This window comes from Manis javanica, chromosome 4 (assembly GCF_040802235.1).
Source record: "Manis javanica isolate MJ-LG chromosome 4, MJ_LKY, whole genome shotgun sequence".
Taxonomy (NCBI): domain Eukaryota; kingdom Metazoa; phylum Chordata; class Mammalia; order Pholidota; family Manidae; genus Manis; species Manis javanica.
In genome coordinates this window covers 35693085-35719397 of record NC_133159.1, presented here as the reverse complement: position 1 = coordinate 35719397, position 26313 = coordinate 35693085, and the positions used below count along the sequence as shown (strand labels likewise).

The 26313-nt window shown below is 34.7% G+C and overlaps 1 protein-coding gene across 3 annotated transcripts in view; it reads left to right on the top strand.

Annotated features, from left to right (window-relative positions):
- Positions 1–26313, top strand: part of TESK2 (testis associated actin remodelling kinase 2) — a 138530-nt gene that overhangs the window by 32393 nt on the left and 79824 nt on the right. Inside the window, exon 2 of one of the 3 annotated variants that reach the window (XM_073233831.1) lies at positions 12278–12321. The exons of the other annotated variants lie outside the window; for them this stretch is intronic. The gene's annotated coding sequence lies outside the window, so the exon portion shown is untranslated. The remainder of the gene's footprint in view (positions 1–12277; positions 12322–26313) is intronic. 3 annotated transcript variants of the gene reach the window in all.

Below are 26313 nucleotides of genomic sequence, written 5' to 3'. Positions count from 1 at the left end.
AAATACCAACAAGCATGATTGCTGGATTGTATGATAAGCTTATGTTAGGTTATTAGAAACTGCCTGTCTTCCAAATACTGAGTCTTCCTCTGTATGACCGTAGACTATCTCTCCATTATCCTTTCATCAGAGTTTTGTAGTTTTCCTCATCTAGATCTCATACATGTTTTATTAGATTTATACCTAAATATTTCATTTGCAGGGTACTAATGTAAATGGTAATGTATTTTTAATTTCAAATTTCTCTTGTTCATTGCTGGTGTATAGGAATGTGATTGACTTTTTTACATTAACCTTGTTTCCTGCAGCCTTACTATGATTGCTTGTTAGTTCCAGAATTTTTTTTTTTTTGGTACTCTAGGATTTTCTATATAGAGGATTATGTCATCTGTAAACAAAGACAGTTTTATTTCTTCCTTCCCAATCTGTATACCTTTTATTCTCTTTTAGTGTCTTATTGTATTGGTTAGTACTTCCAGTGTGATGTTGAAAAGCGGTGTGAAAGAGGACTTTCTTGTCTTGTTCCTGATCTTAGTGGGAAAGCTTTGAGATTCTTACTATTAGGTATGATGCTAACTGTAGGTTTTGTTTTTGTTTTAGCTGTAGGGTTTTTTTTTTAATGTTCTTTATCAAGTTGAGAAAATTGCCTCTATTTCTAGATTGCTGTTTTTTTTTTAATCATGAGTGGATGTTGGATTTTGTCAAGCGCTTTTTATGCATCTGATGTTAAGATCATGTGATTTTGCTTGATCTGATGGATTTGTTATGATGTTGGATTTTTGGTTGATATGATGGGTTACATTAATTGATATTCAGGTATTGAACCAGCCGTGTATATCTTGGGTATAAATCCCTCATACATCCCACTTGCTCATGGTGTATTTTTTGTATTGTTGCATTCAATTTGTTAATATTTTGTTGAGGATTTTAAAATTTATGTTCATGAGAGATATTGGTCTGTAATTTTCTTTTCCTGTAATGTTTTTGTTTTAGTATTAGGGTACTACTGGCCTCATAGAATGAGTTAGGAAGTATTCTCTGTGCTTCTGTCTTCTGGAAAAGATTGTAGAGAATTGGTATAATTTCTTTTTTAAATGTTAGGTAGAATTCTCCAGTAAACCCATTTGGGAATGGCCCTTTTTGTTAGAAGATCATTAATTATTGATTAAATTTCCTTAATATAGGCCTATTCATATTGGTTCTTATGTGAGTTTTGGCAGACTTTGTCTTTTCAGGAATCAGTTTATTTAATCTAAGTTATCAAATTTGTGGACATAGAGCTGTTCATAATATTCTTTTGTTATCCTTTTAGTATCCATGGAATCTGTAGTGATACTCCCTCTTTTATATATAATATGAGTAATCTGTGTCCTCTTTTTTCTTAGCCTGGCTAGAGGCTTATTAATTTTATTGTTTTAAAGAACAAGTTTTTAGTTTTGTTGATTTTCTCTTGATTTCCAGTTTCAGTTTTACTGATTTCTGTTCTAATTTTTATTCCTTTCTCTGATGACTTTGGATTTAATTTGCTGTTTTTTTTCCTAGTTTCCTAAGGTGCAAGCCTAGATTATTGATTTTGTATTTCTCTTCTTTTCTAATATGTACACTCAATGCTATAAATTTCCCTCTAAGCATTTCTTTTTCTGCATCCCACAAATTTTGATAAGGTGTATTTTCATTTTCATTTAGTTCAAAATATTTTAAAATTTCTCTTGAGATTTCTTCTTTAATCCATTTTACTTAGAATTACGTTGTTTAATATTCACATATTTTGGGATTTTACAGCTGTCGTTCTGTTACTGATTTCTAGTTTAATTCCATTGTGGTCTGAGAGCAGATATTGTATGATTTCTATTCTTTTAAATTTGTTAAGATGTGTTTTATGGCTTGGAATGTGGCCTATCTTGGTGAATGTTCCATATGACTTGAGAAGACTATAGCCTGCTTTTGTTGGGTGAAGTAGTCTTTTTAATTGGTGTATTTAGACCATTGATATTTAAGGTGATTATTGATACAGTTGAATTAAAATCTGTTTTTTTAAAATTTTTGCCTTTGTTCTTTGTTCCTATTTTCATCTAACACTTCATCTGCCTTTTATCATTTTAATTGAACATTTTATGTACTTCATTTTCTCTCCTTTCTTAGCATATCTGTTGAGCTTCTTTTTTTACTTTATTCTATGGTTGCCCTAGAACTTGCAATGTATATAACAACTAATCCAAGTCATTTTCAAATAATACTGTGCCACTAAATAGGTAAAGTACCTTATAATAACAAAATATTCCTAGTTCTTCCTTCTTGTCCTTTGTAGCATTGCTGTCATTCACCTCCTTTATATGTAAACATCTGTGTAAGTTTGATAATACATTATTTTGGTGAGGCTGTGGGAAAATAGGCACTCTCATCTTGTTGGTGGGAACATAAAGTGGTACAACCTCCAAAATGGGAGTAAGGTGGAAATGGGAAACAGCTATGAAAATTACAAAGGTATATTCTCTTTGGTTTAGCTAGCAATTCCACTTTTGGGGATTATCCTCCAGATATACTTGCATGCATTCTAAATAGCATGTTGATAAGATTATTCATATTTGTGATGGCACATGTTTATAAAAGCCTGAATAGTCATAGAAGACTGATTGAGAAAATTTTTAAACATTTATATAATCTAATTTTTACAAGTGTAAAAAGGATTAAGGAAGGTCTTAAGTTCTGACACAAAAAGGTCTCCTAGATTTAAGTTTAAAAAAAACAAGGTTCACAAATAACCTGATTAATATAAGAACAGATACTTCTCCAAAGAAGAAATTCAGATGGCCAACAGGCACATGAAAAGATGCTCCACATCATTAATTATCAGAGAAGTGCAAATTAAAACTATAATGAGATATCACCTCACACCAGTTAGGAAGGCCAAACATCCAAAAGACATGGAACAACAAATGCTGGCAAGGTTGTAGAGAATGGGGAACCCTCCTACCCTGTTGGTGGGAATGTAAATGGGTTCAACCATTGTGGAAAGCAATATGGAGGTTCCTCAAGAAACTAAAAATGGAAACACCATTTGACCCAGGAATTCCACTCCTAGGAATTTACCTGAAGAAAACAAGATCCCTGATTCAAAAAGACATATGCATCCCTATGTTTAATTGCAGCACTATTTACAATAGCTAAGATATGGAAGCAACCTAAGTGTCCATCAGTAGATGAATGGATAAAGATGTTGTCTATACATGCAATGGAATATTATTCAGCCATAAGAAGAAAACAAATCCTACCATTTGCAATAACATGGATGGAGCTGGAGAATATTATGCTCAGTGAAATAAGCCAGGTGGAGAAGGACAAGTACCGAATGATTTCACTCATTTGTGGGGTATAACATCAAAGCAAAACTGAAGGAACAAAACAGCAGACTCACAGACTCCAAGGGGTTACTGGCAGTTACCAAAGGGAGGGGTTTAGGGAGGGTGAGTGGGGAGGGACAGAGAAGGGGATTAAGGCACATTATGATTAACACATAATGTAGGTGGTTCATGGGGAAGGCAGTATAGCACGGAGAAGGCAAGTAGTGACTCTATAGCATCTTACTATGCTGATGTACAGTGATGCAATGGGGTGTGTGTGGGGGGGACTTGATAATATGGGTGAATGTTATAACCACAGTGTTGCTCATATGAAACCTTCATAGGATTGTATATCAATGATACCTTAATTTAAAAAAAGCAAGGTTCAGGGTATTGTGTACATTATGCTTCATTTTGTTAAAAAAGAGAAAAGTAAGGAATTTTGATTGTTTAGTCATAAAGAAACCAAGAATACATAAGAAACTAAGAATAGTAGTTACTTATGGAGGGGTGGTGGGAACTGGATAATATTCTTTAGAATTTTTTATTTTGTGTGTATAATTCACTTAATTAAACTCATTAAATTTTATATTCAAAAGAGAAACTAAAATAAACATTTAAACACAAATTTGTTTTTCTAAACACTGTTCTGTTCCACTGAATTTGTTTGTTTCTCTGCCTATTTGAAAATTTAATAACTAAATTTTAATATAATTTTATAAAATTTAATAATTAAAAATTTTTCTGAGTCACACTGGGTACTCTTAATAGTTCTTAAATGTGAATTTTAAAATTAGTGAAATTCCTGTTCAGGTTCTCTGTCCATTTTTTAAATGAGTTATTTGGGGTATTTTTTTTGGTGTTGAGGCCTATGAATTCTTCATGTATTTTGGATGTTATTAACCCCTTGTGGATAATTGTTTGTGAATATATTCTCCCATACTATTGGTTGCCTTTTTGTTCTGCTAATGGTGTCCTTCGCTGTACAGAAGTTTTTTGTTTGATGTAGTCCCACTTTTTCATTTTTATTTTCCCTTGCCTGAGGAGATGTGTCCAGTAAAAATTGCTCATACTTATGTTCAAGAGATTTTTACCTGCATTTTCTACGAAGAGTTTTATGGTTTCATGCTTTCATTTAGGTCTTTAATCTATTTTGAGTTTGCTTTTGTGTGTGGAGTTCAACAGTAATTCAGTTTCATTCTCTTGCATGTAGCTGTCCAGTTTTCCCAACAGCTGTTATTTAAGTGACTGTCCTTTCCCTATTGTATATTCATGGCTCCTTTATCATATATTAATTCACCATATATGCATGGGTTTATATCTGGGTTCTCTATTCATTGAATGCATATCTAACTGATCAAGTGAGCCTCTTGTCAAGTTTTATGATTTAATTAATACAGAGCTTGTACCTTTCTCGCTGTGTTGAGTCCTAGATATTAAGTGTTGCTGAATGGATTCTTGTTTTCCATTATCTCTCTTAGTTTTGGTTATTAATGGTTTATAGCAAAGCTATTGATTTATGTATGTTAATATTATATCTAGCATCCTTGCTAAGTTCTTATTTAAATTCCAGTAGTTGGTTAATGGTTGATCAGTTGACATCCAGGGATTTTCTAAGGAGACAGTCATACCACTTACGGACAACAGTAATTCTGTGTTCCTTTACTTTTTTTAGCAACCCTTTTTTTTGTGTGTGACTGTCATTGCATTGAGATCTAGCATGATGTTAAATAGAGGCAGGTAAAGATTGCAGGTAGCTGTAGCATGTTCTGTCTTCCTGGGGTGTTTATTTTGTATTTATTAATGTGATGTTGGGGATATATGCCTTTCATTAGGTCAGGAAGGTTCCTTTCTATTTCTTAATGAGAATTCTTGTCAGAAAAGATTATTGAAGGTTATCAAAAACATTTTTTATATCAGTTGAGGTTATGAAATAGTTTTTCCCTTTCATCTGTAAAAAATGTGAATACTAAATTTCATATTGCTTAACCATGAATTCCTGGGATAAAGAGTACTTGCTAATGAGATATTCTTTTTAATATATTACCAGATTTGATTTGCTAACATTTTATTTAGAATTTATGTCATAAGAGAGATCAGCTTTGCATAGTTTTTCTTTTTATGATACTCTTTCAGCTTTGGTCTTAAAACTATGCTGCCTTCATAGGGATTGGGAAGTCTTCCAGTCTTTTTCCTTATATTATGAAGTAGTTCACATTCATTGGAACTTCTTGAAGGTTTAGTAAAACTATCCTGTAAAACCATCTGAGTTTGGGACCTTGTAGGGTTAGATTTTTTTTTACTACCTTTTTACATTCTTTTTTTTTTTTTGATTGTTAGTCTTTTCAGATTTTCTTCTTTTTTTAAAAGAAATTAAAAATTTTATTTTCTTAAGATACAATTAATCTTATTTAGGTTTTCAGATTTCTCAGCATAAAGACTGTACATAATCGATGTGGCAGAAATTTCTAAGTTTCCCAGTAGCTGTATTTTCCTTCTGTCATATTAATAGATCTTTTAGGTGGACACAAAGATGCTGTCTCCCAGCTTTCCTTATAGCTAGGTGTAACCATATGACTAGTACTATCCAGTATGGTGTAAGCCGAAGTATCATGTGACAACTTTTGGCAGTCTTCCTTTGCCCCTTCTTTGTCCCTTTTTCTCTATTAGCTTGAATGTGTACATCTTGGATTGGAAGGTGACTTTGGGAACAGAGGTCATCTGTAGTGGAGCAACAAAACAGACAAAGCTTGGGTCTTTGAGGCCATTATGGAGTAGGGCTTCCTGGTCCTATATTGCCGCCTCTAGACTTTTATGTAAGAGAGAAATTTTAAGACTTTAAATTTGGATCTCTTGTTATTTGCAGCCAAATCTAATTGTAACTAATGTAGTAATTGTCTATCACTATCTATATCCATCTCCTTTCCCTAATGTGGTTTATTTCTGTCTTCTTTCAGTTTTTTAAATCAAATCAAACCTTATTTTAGGTTTCTTTTCAAAGGATTTGCCTTTAAAAAAATGAACTTTTCTTTATAGATAAGCTGAAGGCTTAAGAAATGAAGGATTCTGGAACCTGGAGAAATAGCTATCAAGTCTCATTGATGGTACCCCTGTACCTATTTGAGGGAAGTTTGATTCTATGTGTTTGTCAGATCTGTTGATAACTCCATCCTGGGCATAGCCTCACACAGTCAAGTAATCACCTTTGATTCTACCGATTTCATTCTATTTGTGTATGTGTTATGCTTCACTATTTTCTACTTATGTTCATTGCTTTCTTTTGTTTACTTTCTTATTAGATCTATTTTTTTTAGCTTCTAGAATTTTATTCTTATTTCAGTTTTTCCCAATATTTCTTATTTTCTAATATATCCATTTAACTTTTAAAGTTTCCTCTTGATTTGGCCGTATCACAGGCTTTTATGTACTCTTATTTTTTCTAAATGTAATTTGGTTTGATATCCTTTTTAATCTAAGAATTATATAAAATGAAGTTTTAAAATTTCCACATGATGAGTTTTTTGTAATAGTTTAGTATTTAATTTCTAATTTCAGTGCATCATGATCAGAGAAAATGGCCTATATGATGCTTGCCTTTTGGGGTATATTTAGATTTTCTTTTGGCCTAATACATAGTCATATGTTTTTGAATGCTACAAATATATTTGAAACAAATATGAATTCTCTGTTTTGTCTTTGCATAAAGTTCTGTGTATCTTTGCTGGACCAAGTTTTTGTACTATGTTATTCAAATATTCTGTGGACCTACTTATTTTGGTCTAATTGATCTATTTCTTAGAAAAAGGTCTGTTAATATTTCTTAATGTGTAGATTTCTCCTTGTATTTCTATCAGTGTGTTATTTGTTTCTAGGCCATTTTGTGAGGTAGATATTAATAGAAGCTTATGACTATTATTGGATTGTACACTATAGATTATATATTTATAAATATTCTCTATTGTTATCTTTTCAGAATTATTGGTATGATGGTTAATTGGTATGATGCCAACTTGCCTGGGCCATGTAGTACTCAAATATTTGGTCAAACATTATTCTTGGTGTGTTTGTGAGAGTGTTTTTGCGTGAGATTAACATTTGAATTAGTAGACTATAAAGTAGATTGACCTCCCTAGTGGGTGGACCTCATCCAATCATTTGAAGATCTGAATACAACAAAAAGGATGACCCTCCTATGATTAAGAGGGAATGCCTCTGCCTGACTGCTTAGACTAGGCCATTGATCTTTTCCTGCCTTTGGATTAGAACTGAAATATTGGCTCTTCTTGAACCCTGAGCTTGTCAGTTTTTGGACTGGAATTTATGCCATTGACTCTTCCAGTTCTCAGGCCCTCAGACTTGTAGTGGAGTTATACCATTGGCTCTTTTGGGTTTTTACCTTGCTGATTATAAAACATGGAGACTTCTCAGCCTCCATAATCTTGTGAGCCAGTTCTTTATAATAAATCTCTTTCTGTATAATACCTTACTGGTTCTGTTTCTCTGAAGAACTCTGATATGATGATACAAGTATTTTTCTCTTTTGAGCTCTTAGTAAAGTGAATTAATATACTTAGTATATTAGTAGGTTTTGTAATAGTGAGCCATCCTTGTATTCCTGATGTATTATTCTTTAATGTGCTGCTAACTTCTTTTTGTCTTGGTGTCTTTGCCTTGATTATTTGTGAGAATGGTCTGTGGTTTTTTCTTCCATGCTTTTCTTATTAGGTTTTGGTAGCAATGTTATACTTGCCTCATAAAAATAACTTGGAAGTTTTTTTTCCCCCTGTGCTTTGGAACAATTGAAATGACACTGAAGTTATTCCTTAAATATTTTATAGAATTCTCCTGTGAAATGCTTGTACAAGGAGTTTGAAAACTTCCTGTTCTTCTAGAGTAATTGGCCTATTTAGATATTTGTTTCTTCTGAGTCAATTATGGTAAATTATATTTTACCAGATTATTATTATTTCTTATAGATTTTCTAAAATACTTGCATAGAGATGAATAACTTTTGAGTGTTACAGTTTATTTTTGTTTGTCTTATGTCTCTTTCAGATTAGTTAGCAACTCTTGGAGTATAGATCCTGCTGCTATTTGGTCTGCTGGTTCTTTTTCATAATTTTTCATTTTTCCTGTGATTATAATTTTTTTAAAATTGAAACTCTATCTTCAGGGGGAGATGTTTCCCTTGGAGTTCTTATGTTCTAAATTGTGGATGTGTCCCAGTACACTGGTCTCACATTTGCCTCTGCTGGGGTCATACAGGTTCTGGATCTGAACCTAAAGGCTTTATTTTAATTTCTTGGCTCAGGCTTTCTGTATAGTGTATATAGTACAAATCTCGATTCTGATTCTCATAGTTGGCTCTTATTCCTCAGTAAAGGCAATAGAGTCTAGTGTTATCCCACTGTGAATGCCTATTATGAAATAGGAGAAAGCTAGTTAATTGTATTTTGTGGTATTTTAGAAAGTAATTAGTTAATTTTATGGTGAAAACATTATCATTGGGAAAGAGAGGAAAAGGTCTATTTATTTCTTCAGACATGTAATAGTTTGATTTAGGGTTTGGCAAACTATAGCCCTTGGACTAACTCTAGCCTACCACTTATTTTTGTAAATATAGTTTTATTGAAACACATCCATACCCATTTGTTAGTGTATATTCTGTGGCTGCTTTTGTGCTACAATGCCAGAATTGAGTTGTTGCAACGGAGACCATATGGTCCTCAAAGCATAAGGTATTTACTATCTGACCCTTTACAGAAAAACTTTGCCAACCTCTGGTCTAATAAGTCTATAGTGCACAGCTAGGAGATGGTTAGTTTTTATCTTTGATTACAAAGTACAGGTGATTACAGAGCATTAAAGGTCAGGTTAAATAAAAAGTATATTAGTAGCAATAAAAGGAAATATTTGAGTTCTGGTTTGGAAGATACAACTTATGCAAGTAACGTAAGGACTTTTAATTATCTTAGATAATGAAAGAAACACTGGTTGATAGATGACTTCACATTGAGAAATGTGGATTTATGTGGTTTGTTTGTATTCCTTTAAAAATAATTTAATTTTAGAATTTAGGACCCCCTAGTCATACATCCTTAAAAATAGACCTAGTTATGTTATCTGTTTATTTATACTATTCTTCATTTAATTCTGAAGCCTGACTTTTGATGAGTAGCAAAGACTATATTAGGCTGTATTTTATGAAGGATGAAAAACCATGATTAGCAAAGTCCTCATGATCCTTATTGTACTCTATGGGTCAGTAGCCCATGAATTACAAATAGAATAATTCATCGTTTTCTTTACCAAAAATTATTTTTTTTAATTATCTTGTCTTAAGCCATCTTATTTAGTTGTATAGTTGTAAACATATCTGTTTGAGCCGTTGGTTTGCAAGGAACTTGGATTCCTTTAGATTGTGACTGTCAAAGGTGTACCATATTAAACTAACCAACCTGGTGATTTTATTGGTTAAACTTGGGCTGTGGATTTTAAATCCCTTAAGACCTCAAAAAAAGATTAAAACGGTGATTGGATAATATGTATTTTAGGTTGCAATTCATTTATCATTGTTCTACAGATTAGCCTGGTAGGAATAGAGTTTTGAACATAAAGTTCCCTTTCAATTCCTACTTAACTATTGATTATGAGCAAAGAAAAAGAACGATAGAAAAGCTGGTACTTCTGCATCTGGAAAAAGTGTAGAGAACATGAAAATTCATTGGTAGTGAAGCATAGTTCTATTTTTGAGAATATATACAAATACTTTAAAAGATGTATTTAAAAATTGGTTGTGTAATAATTCCAGAAATAAATAAAAAAATGAAGAAACCCTTTGTTTTAGGTATATTTAGCTACCACATTTCACAAAAATATGTTTATTAGGTTTTAAGGTTAATGATGAGTTTAGTTAATTTGCTCTGTTGGAAATAATTAAGACCGTTGGGCTAGGACAGTGGTTCTCAACTGAGGGCAGTTTTGGCCACCCCCCCCACCCCCACCTCCAGCACTATCTGCCCCAGCCAGGGATGTTTGATAGTGTCTAGAGATATTTTTGGTTGTTATAACTAGGCAGGGGATGCTACTGGCATCTAGTGGGTAGAGGCCAGGGATGCTGCAAAAATCCTATCATGCACAGGACATCCCTACACAACAAAGATTTATCTGACCCAAGATGTCAATAGTGTTGAGGTTATAAATCCCTGGCCTTAAAGTCTTAGAAAAGATGAAGGTATTTTCTAACTTCCTGATTTGGGGAAAAATGATGCTTTTAGAAACAAAATAGGTTGAATTTATGTTTAAAACGATTTGTAAGCTTCAAACATTTTCCTTTGAATGTTAAGATTTTCTTTTTCATTTTTTTAAAACCATAAAACAGAGATAAGGGTAATTATTTCTGGGAAAATGAGTTGGAATATTTTGAGTGTTAGTGAAATCTATTTAGGAAAGAGCTGAGATATGTATAAGTGAAAGTGACATGAGTGTGTGTACATTTGTTGAGTAAGAGAGAAAAATGTAAAATCAAATGGCATAACGGCTCCAGTCTCTCCCCATATTGGAAGTGCAAAATCTGTCCACCTTCAGTGTACAGTGGCTGACAACCTGTTTGATGTTTCAAGTTCAGAGTGCTGCTGTGGGGATACAGTAGAAGGCTCTTCCTTAAAAAAATTTTTTTATACTAGTTCCTGTTTTGTTTGGGATTGTAACTGGAAGGAGATGTTCTAGGTGGGTGATTGTTTCAGTTTCTTAAGATAACTCAAATACCTTTAATTATCCCATGAGGTACTTTATTATATATTTTAGTATGTATTGTGAAAACTATAAAATGTGGAGTCCCATTCCAGAACAAAGTATCAATGTAAATTAAAAATATTTTAATATCAGCTTATTTGGAAATAACTAACATACTGTAAAATTTTCCTTTAAAAAGGAAATACACAGTTTGGTAGGTTTTAGTATATTTACAAGGTTGTCCATCCATCGTTACTGTCTTAATTTTCAAATATTTTTACATCCTAAAAAGAAACCCTGTAAGATGATTCATTAACAGTTACTCTCCATTCATCCTTCCCTCAGTCCCTAGCAACCACTATTCTACTTCCTGTTTCTATAGATTTGCCTATTCTGGATAATTCATATAAGTGGAGTTAAACAATATACAGTCTTTAAGAGTGACTTGTTTTACTTGGCATGTTTTAAACACTGATCCATGTTCTAGCATGTATCAGCACTTGATTCCTTTTTATGGCCTAGTAATACTCTATTGTGTGGCTAATACTACATTTTGTTTATACATTGATCATGTTCCTATTCTGTTGATAGACATTTGGATTGTTTCCTTTTGGCTTTTGTAAATACTGCAGTGAAAAACATTTGTGTAAAAGTATTTGTTTGAGTACCTGTTTTCACTCAGTTCTTTTGAGTATATACCTTGAAGTGGAATTACTGGGTCATACAGTAATTCTATGTTTTACTATTTGAGTTACTACTAAGCTGTTTTCCATAGTGGCTGCATCATTTTACAATCTCACCAACAATGTACAAGGGTTCCAATTTCTCTACAACCTCATCAACACCTGTTATTTTCTCTTTCTCTCTCTTATTGTCTTTCTTTTTTTTATATTACATAATATATATGTATTTATTATGTTTTGAGAGTATATACACTCACACAAACATGTAAACAGCCAGACATGAAATAAAAATATTATATACTTACTCAATACTTAAACTAATTAAAAATTTTATTCACATAAAGTGGTGATCAACACCAACTGTAATTTTGTGTTCTAAGATGTGAATTTAAAGAAGAGGTTTTTGAATGAATATTGCTATTTGTCTGCTAATCAAAAGAGGACCAAGGAAAACACTGTTGAGAGTTAATATTCCTTTCTCTGCTTCAACTTCTGTTTTCAAAGAGTTTATTTTTTCAGGATCCTCATCTGTTGCAGTTGGTAGAAGACCCAGAAAAATATTGGTAAGGTGGCCATTCCTGTTTTTCTTTCTTTCTTTTTTTTTGGTATCATTAATCTACAATTACATGAAGGACATTATGTTTACTAGGCTCCCCCGCTTCACAAAGTCCCCCCCACATACCCCTTCACAGTCACTGTCCATCAGCGTAGCAAGATGCTGTAAAATCATTATTTGTCTTCTCTGTGCTGCACAGCCCTCCCTGTGCCCCCACCCCACTGTACATGCTAATCGTAATGGCCCCTTTCTTTTTCCTCGCCCTTATCCCTCCCTTCCCACCCATCCTCCCCAGTCCCTTTCCCTTTGGTAACTGTTAGTCCATTCTTGGGTTCTGTGATTCTGCTGCTGTTTTGTTCCTTCAGTTTTCCTTTGTTCTTTATACTCCACATATGAGTCAAATCATTTGGTACTTGTCTTTCTCTGCCTGGCTTATTTCACTGAGCATAATACCCTCCAGCTCCATCCATGTTGTTGCAAATGGTAGGATCTGTTTTTTTCTTATGGATGAGTAATATTCCATTGTGTATATATACCACATCTTCTTTATCCATTCATCTACTGATGGACATTTAGGTTGCTTCCATATCTTGGCTATTGTAAATAATGCAGCAATAAACAGGGGTGCATCTGTCTTTTTCAAACTTGAGTGCTGCATTCTTAGGGTAAATTCCTAGAAGTGGTATCTTTCTTTTTTGAAAAAATTATTTTAACTATCCTAGTGGGTGTGAAGTAGTATCTCATGTGGTTTTGATTTACATATTCCTAATGACTAGTGATATTGAGCATTTTTTCATGTGCTTATTGGCTTTATGTAATCTTCTTTTGAGGATTATCTACTCAGGTTTTGCCCATTTTTGAATTGAGTTGTTTTATTAAGTTCTTTATGTAGTGTACTTTGATGCACAAAAGTTCTTAATTTTGATGAAGCAAAATTTATCAATTTTTTTTTGTTGCTTATGCTTTTGGTGTAATATCCATAAAATTGTTGCCAAATTCAGTGTCATGAAGATTTTCCCCTAAGAATTATGTAGTTTTCTGTTATTGTCTTCTAAGAACTCTACTTTTAGCTCTTAAGTTTTTGGTGCTGTTGTAAATGGAATTACTTTCTTTCTTTTTTTTTATGTCTTAAAAAAGGAAAATTTTATTAAAACAACAGTGACTATAATGAAAGTAGGTGTACAGAAAAAATAAGAGGGTGATCTTTGATTTGGGAGGATTCTTATACTCGTGCAATGAGAACTCTTCCTTTAACGTCAGCAGTGGAAGTGTTGGAAGGATGCAATGGCTGAGATCAAACTAGGAAAAGAATGCTAGTCTTAGGCCAAAGACAGCTGGTGTCCTCCAAAGTGACAGCAGGGGATACTACAGGGAAAAATACAGGCACAGTTGCAGCCTTTTTGCCTCAGAGAAGAAATTTATGAGCTATAAGGAGAAAGTCCCAACTACCCTGAATTCTAGGGGTAAGAATTAGTTTCTAGCAATTTTGTCATAGGGGGAATTGTTTTCTTAATTTCATTTTCAAGTTGTTTACTGCTAGTGTAGAAAAATTTAATAGATTTTTATATTTATCTTGTATCCTGTAACTTTGCTGAACTCTTTTTATTAGTTCTAATAGTTTTTGTCATGTGGATTTTTAAATGCATTTTCTGTGTACATGATCATGTCATCTGATCAACATAAGTCTTGATTCCATAGGTGATCTCTTAAAAATCAGTGCTCAAATACTCCGTGAGATTAATTAAATTTCTTTGGAATCACAGGTTTTTGTATCTATTATATTATATTATATTATGTTATGTTATGTTATGTTATGTCATGTGATGTCATGTCATGTCATATAGTTAACCAATATTGTAGAGTACTTAAAATGTATCTTTCCATATTATAAGAGGTATAGCTGCTTCTTTTTAAGCCCACCCCACTAAAGTACTTTGTCACCTTGGAAGCAGTTTACTATTTTTTTCATTTCTAAAGATAAGGTTTATTTAAAAAGTTATCTTTTTGACAAGGACTTCTAACTTAATTTCATTTTGATCAGAGAGTACAGCTTATATGATTTTTTTCATTAAAGTATTACTGATATGCAGTCTTATGTTGGTTTCAAATACACAATACAGTGGTTCAACATTTACCTATATTATCAAGCCCTCATCCTCTCCAGTATAGTCACTGTCCATCAACGTAGTAAGATGTTATAGAATCATTAGCTGTATTCTCTGTGCTGTACTACCGTCCCCATGACCAACCTATATTGTGATTGTGATTTATTGTTCCCCCTGCTCCCCAACCCTTCCCAACCCCTCCCCTTTTGTAACACTAGTTCCTTCTTGGTGTCTATGAGTCTATTGCTATTTTGTTCCTTCTGTTTTGCTTTGTTTTTATACTCCACAAATAAGTGAAATCACCTGGTATTTGTCTTGCTCTGCCTGGCTTATTTCACTTAGCACAATGGCATTTAGATCCATCCATGTTGTTGCAAATAGCAGGATTTATTTTCTTTTTATGGCTGAATAATGTTCCTTTGTGTATATGTACCATATCTTCTTTATCCATTCATCTACTGATGGACACTTAGGTTGCTTCCATATCTTGGCCATTGTAAATAGTGCAGTGATAAACATAGGGGTGCATATGTCTTTTTGAATCAGGGATCTTGTTTTCTTCGGGTAAATTCCTAGGAGTAGAATTACTTGGTCAAATGGTATTTCTGTTTTTAGTTTTTTGAGGAACTTCCATATTGCATTCCACAATGGTTGCACCAACTGACATTCCCACCAAAAGTGTAGGAGGGTTCTCATTTCTCCTCATCCTCACCAGCATTTTTTATTTCTTGTCTTTTGGATGTTGGCCATCCTAACTGGTGTGAGATGATATCTCACTGTGATTTTAATTTTAATTTCCTTGATAAATTAACTATGTGGAGCATCTTTTCCTGTGCCTGTTGGCCATCTGTATTTCTTATTTGGAGAGGAAGCAGTTTATATTCTAAAAGCATTATTGGTAATGAAATCAGCTCTGAGTGAATGGATCTTATAGTACTTATTTGATTACCCAAAAAAAGCCTTGTTTGTCTTACTGTTCTTGGAGAAGCTTTTCTCTCCCATATCTGGACCCTAGCAGTCTGAGTTAAATGCTCATGTCCTGTGTCTTCACAGAAACTTATCTTACCTCTATCATATCCTATTGAAATTATTTGTTTAAAGTTTCTGTCATCCCACTTAGCATCAAGCTCTATAAGAACAGGAACCATGGCTTATTTCCTTTTTATCTCTAGGACATAGCATTGTGCCTAGCATAGAGTGGATATTCATTTATCCATCCATCTATTCATCCATTCAATATATTATGGTCCTCCTGTATGTCAGGCACTGTGCTAAGTGTTGAGATACAATGGTGATTAAAACTTACTGTTACTGCCCTTGTGGAATTTATGATCTAATGGTAAATATTTATATTAGATAATTACAACACAAAGGTAAACATGGTATGTTACCTATTACTGCATAACAGTATTAATCACACATGCAGTGGCTTAAAAGAGCATTTATTTATGATATATATATATGTTTTTGTGGAAAAAGAGTCCAGGTATGAGGCTTCACCACTGAATTTTATAAAATATTTAGTGAAGACCTAATACCCATCCTCCTTAAAGTTTTCCAAAATGTAGAAGAAGAGGGAATACTTCCAAACGTATTCTATGAGGCTGGTATCACTCTAATACCAAAACCAGGCAAAGACACTACAAAGAAAGAAATATCCAATATCCCTGATGAACATAGATGCAAAAACACTCAACAAAATATTAGCAAACCGAATACAAAAATACATCAAAAAGATCATTCATCATGATCAATTAGGATTTATTCCACAGATTCAAAGATGGTACAATATTAGAAAATCTATCAAGCATCCACCAAATCAACAAAAAGGACAAAAACCACATGATCATTTCCATAAATGCTGAAAAACCATTCCACAAAATTCAACATCCATTCATGATTAAAAACTCTCAACAAAATGGATATAGAGGGCAAGTACCTCAACATAATAAAGGCTATATATGACAAACCCACAGCCAACATCATACTTAACAGCGAAAAGCTGAAAGCCTTTTCTTTAAGGTCGGAACAAGACAAGGATGCGCACTCTTTCCACTGTTATTCAACATAGTTCTGAAGGTCCTGGCCATGGCAATCAGACAACACAAAGAAATACAAGGCATCAAGAATGGTAAAGAAGAAGTTAAACTGTCACTGTTTGCAGATGACATGATATTGTACATAAAAAACCCTAAAGAATCCACTCCAAAACTTATAGATCTAATATCTGAATTCAGCAAAGTTGCAGGATGCAAGATTAATACATAGAAATCTGTTCCATTCCTATACACTAACGATGAACTAGCAGAAAGAGAAATTAGGAAAAAAATTCCATTCACAATTGCATCAAAAAGAATAAAATACCTAGGAATAAACCTAACCAAGGAAGTGAAAAACCTATACCCTGAAAATTACAAGACACTCTTAAGAGAAATTAAGAGGACACTAACAAATGGAAACTCATCCCATGCTCTTGGCTAGGAAGAATTAATGTCTTCATAATGGCCATCCTGCCTAAAGCAGTCTACAGATTCAGTGCAATCCCTATCAAAATGCCAACAGCATTCTTCAACAAACTGGAACAAATAGTTGTAAAATTCATATGGAACCACAAAAGACCCTGAATAGCTAAAGCAGTCCTGAGAAGGAAGAATAAAGCAGGGGGGATCTCACTTCTCAACTTCAAGCTCTACTACAAAGCCACAGTAATCAAGACAATTTGGTACTGGCACAAGAACAGACCACAGACCAGTGGAACAGAATAGAGAGTCCAGATATTAACCCAAACATGTATGGTCAATTAATATATGGTAAAGGAGCCATGGACATACGATGGGGAAATGACAGCCTCTTCAACAGCTGGTGTTGGCAAAACTGGACAGCTACATGTAAGAGAATGAAACTGGATCATTGTCTAACCCCATACACAAAAGTAAATTCGAAATGGATCAAAGACCTGAATGTAAGTAATGAAACCATAAAACTCCTAGAAGAAAACATAGGCAAAAATCTCTTGGACATAAACATGAGCACCTTCTTCATGAACATATCTCCCCGGGCAAGGGAAACAAAAGCAAAAATGAACAAGTGGGACTATATCAAGCTGAAAAGCTCCTGTACAGCAAAGGACACCACCAATAGAACTAAAAGGCATCCTACAGTATGGGAGGATATATTCATAAATGACACATCCCAGAAAGGGTTGACATCCAAAATATATAAAGAGCTCATGCACCTCAACAAACAAAAGCAAATAATCCAATTAAAAAATGGGCAGAGGAACTGAACAGACAGTTCTCCAAAGAAGAAATTCAGACGGCCAACAGACACATGAAAAGATGCTCCACATCACTAGTCATCAGAGAAATGCAAATTAAAACCACAATGAGATATCACCTCACACCAGTAAGGATCGCCATCATCCAAAAGACAAACAACAACAAATGTTGTGGAGAAAGGGGAGCCCTCCTACACTGCTGGTGGGAATGTAAATTAGTTCGATCATTGTGGAAAGCAGTATGGAGGTTCTTCAAAAAACTAAAACTAAAAATACCATTTGACCCAGGTATTCCACTCCTAGGAATTTACCCTAAGAACGCAGGAGTCCAATTTGAAAAAGTCAGATGCACCACTATGATTATCACAGCACTATTTACAATAGCCAAGAAATGGAAGCAACCTAAGTGTCCATCAGTAGATGAGTGGCTAAAGAAGATGTGGTAGATATACACAATCGAATATTATTCAGCCATAAGAAGAAAACAAATCCTACCATTTGCAACAACATGGATGGAGCTAGAGGGTATTATGCTCAGTGAAATAAGCCAGGCAGAGAGAGACAAGTACCAAATGATTTCACTCATATGTGGAGTATAAGAACAAAGAAAAAACTGAAGGAGCAAAACAGCAGCAGACTGACAGAACCCAAGAATGGACTAACAGTTACCAAAGGTAAAGGGACTGGGGAGGGTGGGTGGGAAGGGAGGGAAAATGGTGGGGAGCGGGGGAAAGAAAGGAGGCATTATGGTTAGCATGTATAATGTGTGTGGGGTTCCATGGGGAGGGCTGTTCAACACAGAGAAGGCAAGTAGTGATTCTATAGAATCTTACTTTGCTGATGGACAGTGACTGTAATGGGGTATATTGGGGGGACTTGGTGGTGTGGGGAGTCTAGTGAACATAATGTTCCTAATGTAATTGAGGATTAATGATGCCCCCAAAAAAACAAATGAAGAATAAAATACCTAGGAATAAACCTAATCAAGGAAGTGAAAGACCTATACTGTGAAAACTAGACACTCATGAGAGAAATTAATGAAGATACAATAAATGGAAACACATCCTGTGCTCATGGATAGGAAGAATTAATATTGTCAAAGTGGCCAACCTGCCTAAAGCAATCTACAGATTCAATGCAATCTATCTATTCAATGTAATCCTATCAAAATACCAACAGCGTTTTTCAATGAACTTGAGCATATCATTCTAAAATTCATATGGAACCACAAAAGACCCCAAATAGCCAAAGCAATCCTGAGAAGGAAGAATAAAGCTGGGGGATAGCACCTCTTAACTTCAAGCTCTACTACAAAGCCACTGTAGTCAAGACAATTTGGTACTGGCACAAGAACAGAACAATAGACCAATGGAACAGAACAAAGAGCCCAGATATAAACCCAACCATATATGGTTAATTAATGTAGAATAAAGTAGCCATAGATATACAAATGGGGAAATGACCTCCTCTTCAACAACTGGTGTTGACAAAACTGGACAGCTACATGCAAGAGACTAAACTGGATAATAGTCTAACCCCATACTCAAAAGTAAACTTGAAATGGATTAAAGACCCAAATGTAAGTCATGAAACCATAAAACTCTTAGAAGACAGCATAGGCAAAAATCTTCTGAATATCAACATGAGCAACTTTTTCCTGAATGCATCTCTTCTAACAAAGGAAACAAACGCAAAAATGAACAAATGGAACTTCATCAAACTCAAAAGCTTCTGTACAGCAAAGGACACCATCAACAGAACAAAAAGGTGTCCTACAGTGTGAGGGAATATATTTGTAAATGACATAGCTGACAAGGGGTTAACATCCAAAATATATAAAGAACTCATAGACCTCAACACCCAAAACGCAATTAACCCGATTACAAAATGGGTGGAGGATATGAACAGACAATTCTCCAAAGAAGAAATTTAGATGGCCAACTGGCACATGAAAAGATGCTCCACATCACTAATCATCAGGGAAATGCAAATTAAAACCACAGTGAGATATCACCTTACACCAGTGAGGGTGACCAGTGTCAAAAAGACTAAGAACAACAAATGCTGGCGAGGATGTGGAGAGAGGGGAACCCTCCTACACTGCTGGTGGGAATGTAAGCTAGTTCAACCTCTGTGGAAAGCAATATAGAGGTTCCTCAAAAAACTAAAAATAGAAATACCATTTGACCCGGGAATTCCACTCTTAGGAATTTACACAAAGAATATAATTTCTTAGATTCAAAAAGACATACGCACCCCTATGTTTATTGCAGCACTATTTACAACAGCCAAGATATGAAAGCAACCTAAGTGTCCATCAGTAGATGAATGAATAAAGAAGATGTGGTACATATACACAGTGGAATGCTATTCAGCCATAAGAAACAAACAAATCCTACCATTTGCAAGAACATGGATGGAGCTGGAAGATATTATGCTCAGTGAAATAACCCAGGTGGAGAAAGACAAGTACCAAATGATTTCTCTCATTTGTGGAGTGTAACAGGGAAGCAAAACTGAAGGACCAAAACAGCAGCAGACTCACAGACTCCAAGATGGGACTAGCAGTTACCAAAGGGGAAGGGTGTGGGAGGGTGGGTGGGGATGGAGGGAGAAAGGGAGTGAGGGGTATTATGATTGGCACACATGGTTGGGGGGAGATCATGGGGAAGACAGTGTAGCACAGAGAAGACAAGTAGTGACTCTGTGACAGCTTACTACACTGATGGACAGTGACTGCAGTGGGGTATGGGGGAGACTCGATAATATGGGTGAATGTACTAAGCACATTGTTTTTTCATGTGAAACCTTCATAAAAGAGTATATCAATAATATATTAATAAAAAAATTCCAGGTATGACTTAACTGGATCCCTCTTCTCATAAAGCTGCTTCAAGGTGTTGGATGGGACTAATGTCTTATCTGAGGCTCATCTTAGTATCTGCTACTAAGCTCAAGTGGTTGTTGGCAGCATTCATTTCCTTGCAGGTTGCTGAACTGAGGGCTCAAAGTTCTTGCTGTAGGCTGCCTTCAGTTACTTGCCACTTGTCTCTCACCATATGGAAGCTTGATTCTTCAAAGCCAGCAAGTGAGAAAGTCTCCTAGAAAGATGGGTGACAATTTCATGTAATATCATTGCAGTTAGGTTTCAGTTAATTCTTTTTTAATGTTTTAAATTTAGATTAAAGTTATCTTTGCCATATTGCATTGGATAGAAGTAAGTCACAGGTGGGAAGATCAGACAATGGCCTCAACATGTTGCCACACACAGATTGTAGTGGGATTACAGAAGAAACATAATCTAAGTTGGAGAGGGAGGATGGTTTTCTTGAAAAAGTAAAATTTAAGTTGAGACCTGTAGGCTGGGTAGGAACCAGCCAACTGAAGAGTTGGAGATGAGCATTCTAAGTGGTAAGGAATAGTCTATTCATAGCCTTAGATGAGTGAAGTATGAGGTGCACTTGAGGATATGAAAGAAGTCTAGAAAGGCTAGACCAGAGGGTCTCAAGGGGAGATTGGTAAGACATGCAGTGATGTTGCAGAGGTAAGCAGCGATTTATTGTTGAGGACCTTACCCTCTGTAGAGGTCCTCAAGGATAAGGATTTTGGACTATATCTTAAGAGACTTGCTTTTAAGCAAGGACATTATGTCTTCTGGTATGTGTTATAAAAAGATCACTCTGACTGCAAATCATCAAATGAATTGGAGAGGGTAAGAATAGTTTGGCAGTGGTCTAGTGAAAGAAGTGATGTGCAACTTGTGGTGGAGGTGTGCATGGTGGCAGTGGGGATGGAGAAGAATTAAATGATTTCAGATACTAGGTGTGCTTTTTAATTTACCAACTTAAGCATGCTTATTAGAAAAATTAGAGATATTTAGAAGGTATTATCTGTAACATTTGGTGACTAGTTGTATGTGATGGTGAGAGAATGGGGGAAATCAAAGGTGATTTCAAGTATGAGTGGTTGAATGTTTGAATGCTGAAGGAGCACATTTGATGATTTCAGATTTGGTTAGAGTGTGAGGTACTTATGGGATCTATACATGGAAATGATCAATAAACAGTTGCTTATAAATATCTGGAGCTCAGAAGACAGATCTGGCTTGGAAACATAGATTTAAGAACCATTAACATAGTGTAACTGAAATCATAGGTATGAATGAGATTATACAGGGACTATAATTAGACAGAATAGAAGAGGGCCTGGAACCAAGTGCTGAGAAACTCCAACATTTAAGGGTTGAGTAGAGGAAGGAAGAGCTGGCAAAGTAGCCTGAGTAGGAGTAGCAAGAAAGGTAAGAGAACAACTGTATGTGTGTATCTGTGTGTTAGTGAATGAGTAAGAGAGACTTGAAGAAGTTTGAACCTAAGGTGAGCACAAAGTTTGTGTTCTTTTCACTGTACCCTGTATACCAATGCCCACCTTGTACTGTTGGATCAAACAAAATGTACGTAGCACCTTGTACAATGGTTATGTGAAATCAGATGCCTTCTTTTCTTACTATTATATTTTTCATAGCATGATAGACCATTTCCTCCTGTGTGTCTCCTATATACTTTGTATAAGCTTTTACTAGATCAGTGGTACCTTTTATGGCATTTGTTTACATGTTTACTTTTCTCTGTTGGATCAAAATGCCTGTGTTTTTCATCTTTGTATCTTTAGTACCTAGCACACACTCTGCCATGTAGAAGGCACTAACCAAATAGATTTGAATGACAAAACCCATGATATATTATGAGAGTACATTGAAAAGCAACAGCAGAGAGATACTCTGGAGCTAGACTGCCCTGGTTTGAATTTTGATTCTACCACTTACAAACTTTCTGACCTTGGGCAGGTTGCTTGACACATGTGCCTTGGTTTCCTCATCTGTGAAATGGAGATTATAATAATAACTACGGGGTTGTTGAGAAGATACAATGAGCTAGTACATGTGAAGTAGAATAACATCTAGCACACAGTATACCCTATATGAGGCCTCGTTATTGTTATTTCTATTATATATGCAGTTAAGATGTTGAGTTCTTTATATGAAATACTGTGTTAAGAACTTGTACATTATCTTTTAAAATTATTTCCATTATATAAGTGAGGAAACAGGTTTAAAACTATTTAATATATTGCCAAATATATCACAAGTAAGTGGTACAGCTAAAATTTGATTTCCCATCTATGTAATTGATGAATGGAATATTACATCTAATTTAGATCCAGTATACAAGGAAAATTTCATTAAAGATTTTAAAATTAATTTTTATGTATTCATGCTCTATTTCTGGAACATGATAGTATTATATATAATAGCATGTAGATTTAATATATATGTAGACTTTCTTACAGAGTTCAACCTGGTTTAGTTTGTGTGGCAAGTATATAACTCATTAAATAAGATAGAAGCTTAAGTTCCCACTTCCTTCCCCTGGTATATTTTCCTAAATTGACAGCAGTATGTCTGGAAATGCCAAGCTATAAGATTCAGTAAACTTATAAACTAAAAGAGACAGATACTTGCCATCTGCTTGGTACTGAAAAATTGATGTAGTCACATTCATGTTATACATTCATTATTTAGGGCATATTTGTCATGCAAATTCTAAGTCTGTAGCAGTGTTTTTTAAAAATCATTTATTTTGAGTGGGGCATAATTTAATTTTTTTCTTGAAATATGTTTATTATTTTTTGAGGTACATATGATAAAACACAATATATGTAGCAGTATTAACAGCTGGGTATAAGGAAAGTAAGGGAAGCATTTTAGTATGTGAATATTATCTTCTGGTATGTTTTATTTTTGTGATTGGAGAGATAAAGGTTTTGTAGTAGATTGTGATTGGAGCGATAAAGGTTTTGTAGTAGATAAAACTTTCTCTGGTAGTTCTGAGAAGCAAGTTACTGGGTCTCATAATGGTGGTGTTGCTACAGTGGTCTCAGTGCCCCAACTGATTGTAATTAGCCTTTCAAACTATAACTTATGAAATTTGTTAAGAGAATGAATCTTTTCTCTTTTAAATGTGATCATTATTGCAGGCTGAATCTATAGTACTCAAGGATTTTTCTCCAATTGTATTTTATTTCATGGTTGTTTGTGCTTCTCTATAGGCCTCTCTATAAAGATTTCATTATAAAAAGTGTTTTCATCAATACTGCATGTGATCCTGCTCTAATTAAGATGTGACGCCTGCATGTTTTAATAGCCTCTGTGTCAGAAAAGAGTTAAGCAGTATAGTCTTGGAGGTGTGTAAGACAGCTTTTATAAGGTGACTAAGAACTGGACAGTGAGGATGATGGGGGTTGGTACATGTCCTACCTGAGGGTAAAGATCAGGAGAAACCCTATTAGGCATTTCTGATAGACGTCTTCAGAGTTTTTGCTCTGACTGAAATGTCAGTTTATATTAAGGCTGTTTGGGAAACAAAGTAATAAGTTGTGGGAGTGATCTGAATCCCAACTCCAAAATATCCATGAGCAAGATGTGTGGTGTGTGTATGTGTCCACTTGTCTTCTCATATCAAACCAGCCATGTCAGAATTAAACTGCCCATGTAATCAGAGAATTAAGGTAGCTTTCAATATCAAGAATAGGATTAAGGAAGAATAAGTGTAGAGAAAACCCTTAGCTATACAATATTACTCGGTCATAAAAGCAGTGTTACATAGGAATTGAGCATATTTTTAACCTCTAGAAAATGTTTTCAGTGTCAGAAACTGCCAAGAAAGAGTATGGGCAGAGAAGACTAGAGCAGCAAGGCTTGATCTTTAAAAAATACCTTTATGGGGGGAGGTGTGGTTACAGAGAAGGAAAAGAGAGACAAGTAGCAGTCAGAGAGAGTTTGCTAAAGCTCAGGGAAGCTGCCAAATCTACCAAACATAAATCCCAATGGGCTAATGCCGTTATTACAGAGATCTACAAAAGAGTGTAAAGAGAAAAAGGAACTTGCCTCCCCACCTTCCATCACCCTTTTAAATGAGTTTAACATTGAAAAGCCTGGTAGAACAAAGATGTTAACAGTCCAGTAGTGCTTCTTAGGGCCCTGCACCTTGATAATGGTCTTTGTTGCACATCCTTATTGTCTGTCAAAACTGCTTCTTGCTAAATTTCCTACTGTTTTCCTTGTTGCATTTATCTAGTTTTGCAACTTCTTTGAGGTATAGGGGTTTTTAGAGAAGGAGCTCTTAAAGGGGGGGGGTACAGTGTTTTGGGGTTTGTGAAATGATATGTTTTAAGGGAGACTATTCGTATCACATATATACTAAGGTTAATACACAACAGTATATGATTGTGGCTTTTGGCCATATTCAATACCTTTAATATTTCCTCCAGAGATGATGTGGAAAGTCGCACTGCTAATTAGTAAAAAATTTTGCAGATGTCTCTGTAGACTGAGCTCAGCACTGCATAACATCAAGAGATAATTTATCAGGTAGCAAATTTTACTGTGTGCATATTTGCTATACAGAAATATTTCCCAAGATCCTTCACATTTATTGATATTCCAGCTGGGAAAACAAAGACTGGAAGCATACAAGTTGTCCATATAACTTGGATTCACTCAGTGCATAGAAATATTTATGTAAATGATACACATGAAGGCTTGGGAAAATATTACAAAAAGCTGATTCTGAAGAATATTACTTTGCAGTGAGGAGAGTAAGGTATGGTTGCTTCCCCTTTATAATCTCACAGCACTCTGCTGATTCTTCTATTCCAGCATATAATAAACATTTGTAATTATTTGTATCCTAATCGTTATTTTACTCAGATATTTAATTAATGCTCATTAGTTATAGGACATTAAGCTAGGTGCAAGGATAGAGAAATAAACAAAATCCTGCCCTAAAAGAGCTCTTTACTTAGGAAGACAGGAAATGTATTTAAAATAGAGTATTTGCTAAAATAGATCCTTTAGCAAGAGCCTGAAATTGCTCAAAACACAGTTGCTAAGTGTGTGAAAGTATGCATAGGGTACTAACCAGTATAATACTGGGTACCAGTATAAACCGTTTTTGAAGGCTTATGAAAGCTTTTGAAGGTCAGAGGAGGCTTCCCAGAGGAGGTCATCCTTGAATTTTCTTGAAGAAACAAAACGTATCCGGTGGACAAGTAGGGAAAGGATGTTTTTTTCTTTCTTTTTTAAATTTTTGATAACCAGTTTGAGGTATATAATATAGTGACTTGAAGTTTGTATATATTACAACATGCTCATAATGATATAGTTACCATAAAAAGTTATTACATTATTATTGACTATATTTCCTATGCTTACCTTTCACCCCTGTGATTTACTTATTTTGCATTTGAAAGTTTGTGCCTCTTAATCTCCTTCACCTGTTTCCCCCATCTGCCCACCCTGTCCCTTGCCCCCTGACAACCACCAGTTTGTTCTCTGTATTTATGAGTATGTTTCTGTTTTTTTGTTTGTACATTTGTTTTGTTTTTTAGATTCCACGTACAAGTGAATTTGTTTTCCTCTAACTTTTTTCTGACATTTATTTTCCTCTGACTTATTTCACTCAGTATAATAAATACCCTCTAGGTCCTTCCATGTGGTAGCAAATGGCAAGATTTCTTTATTTTTTATGGCTGAGTATTCCCTGCATATTCCATTGTAAAA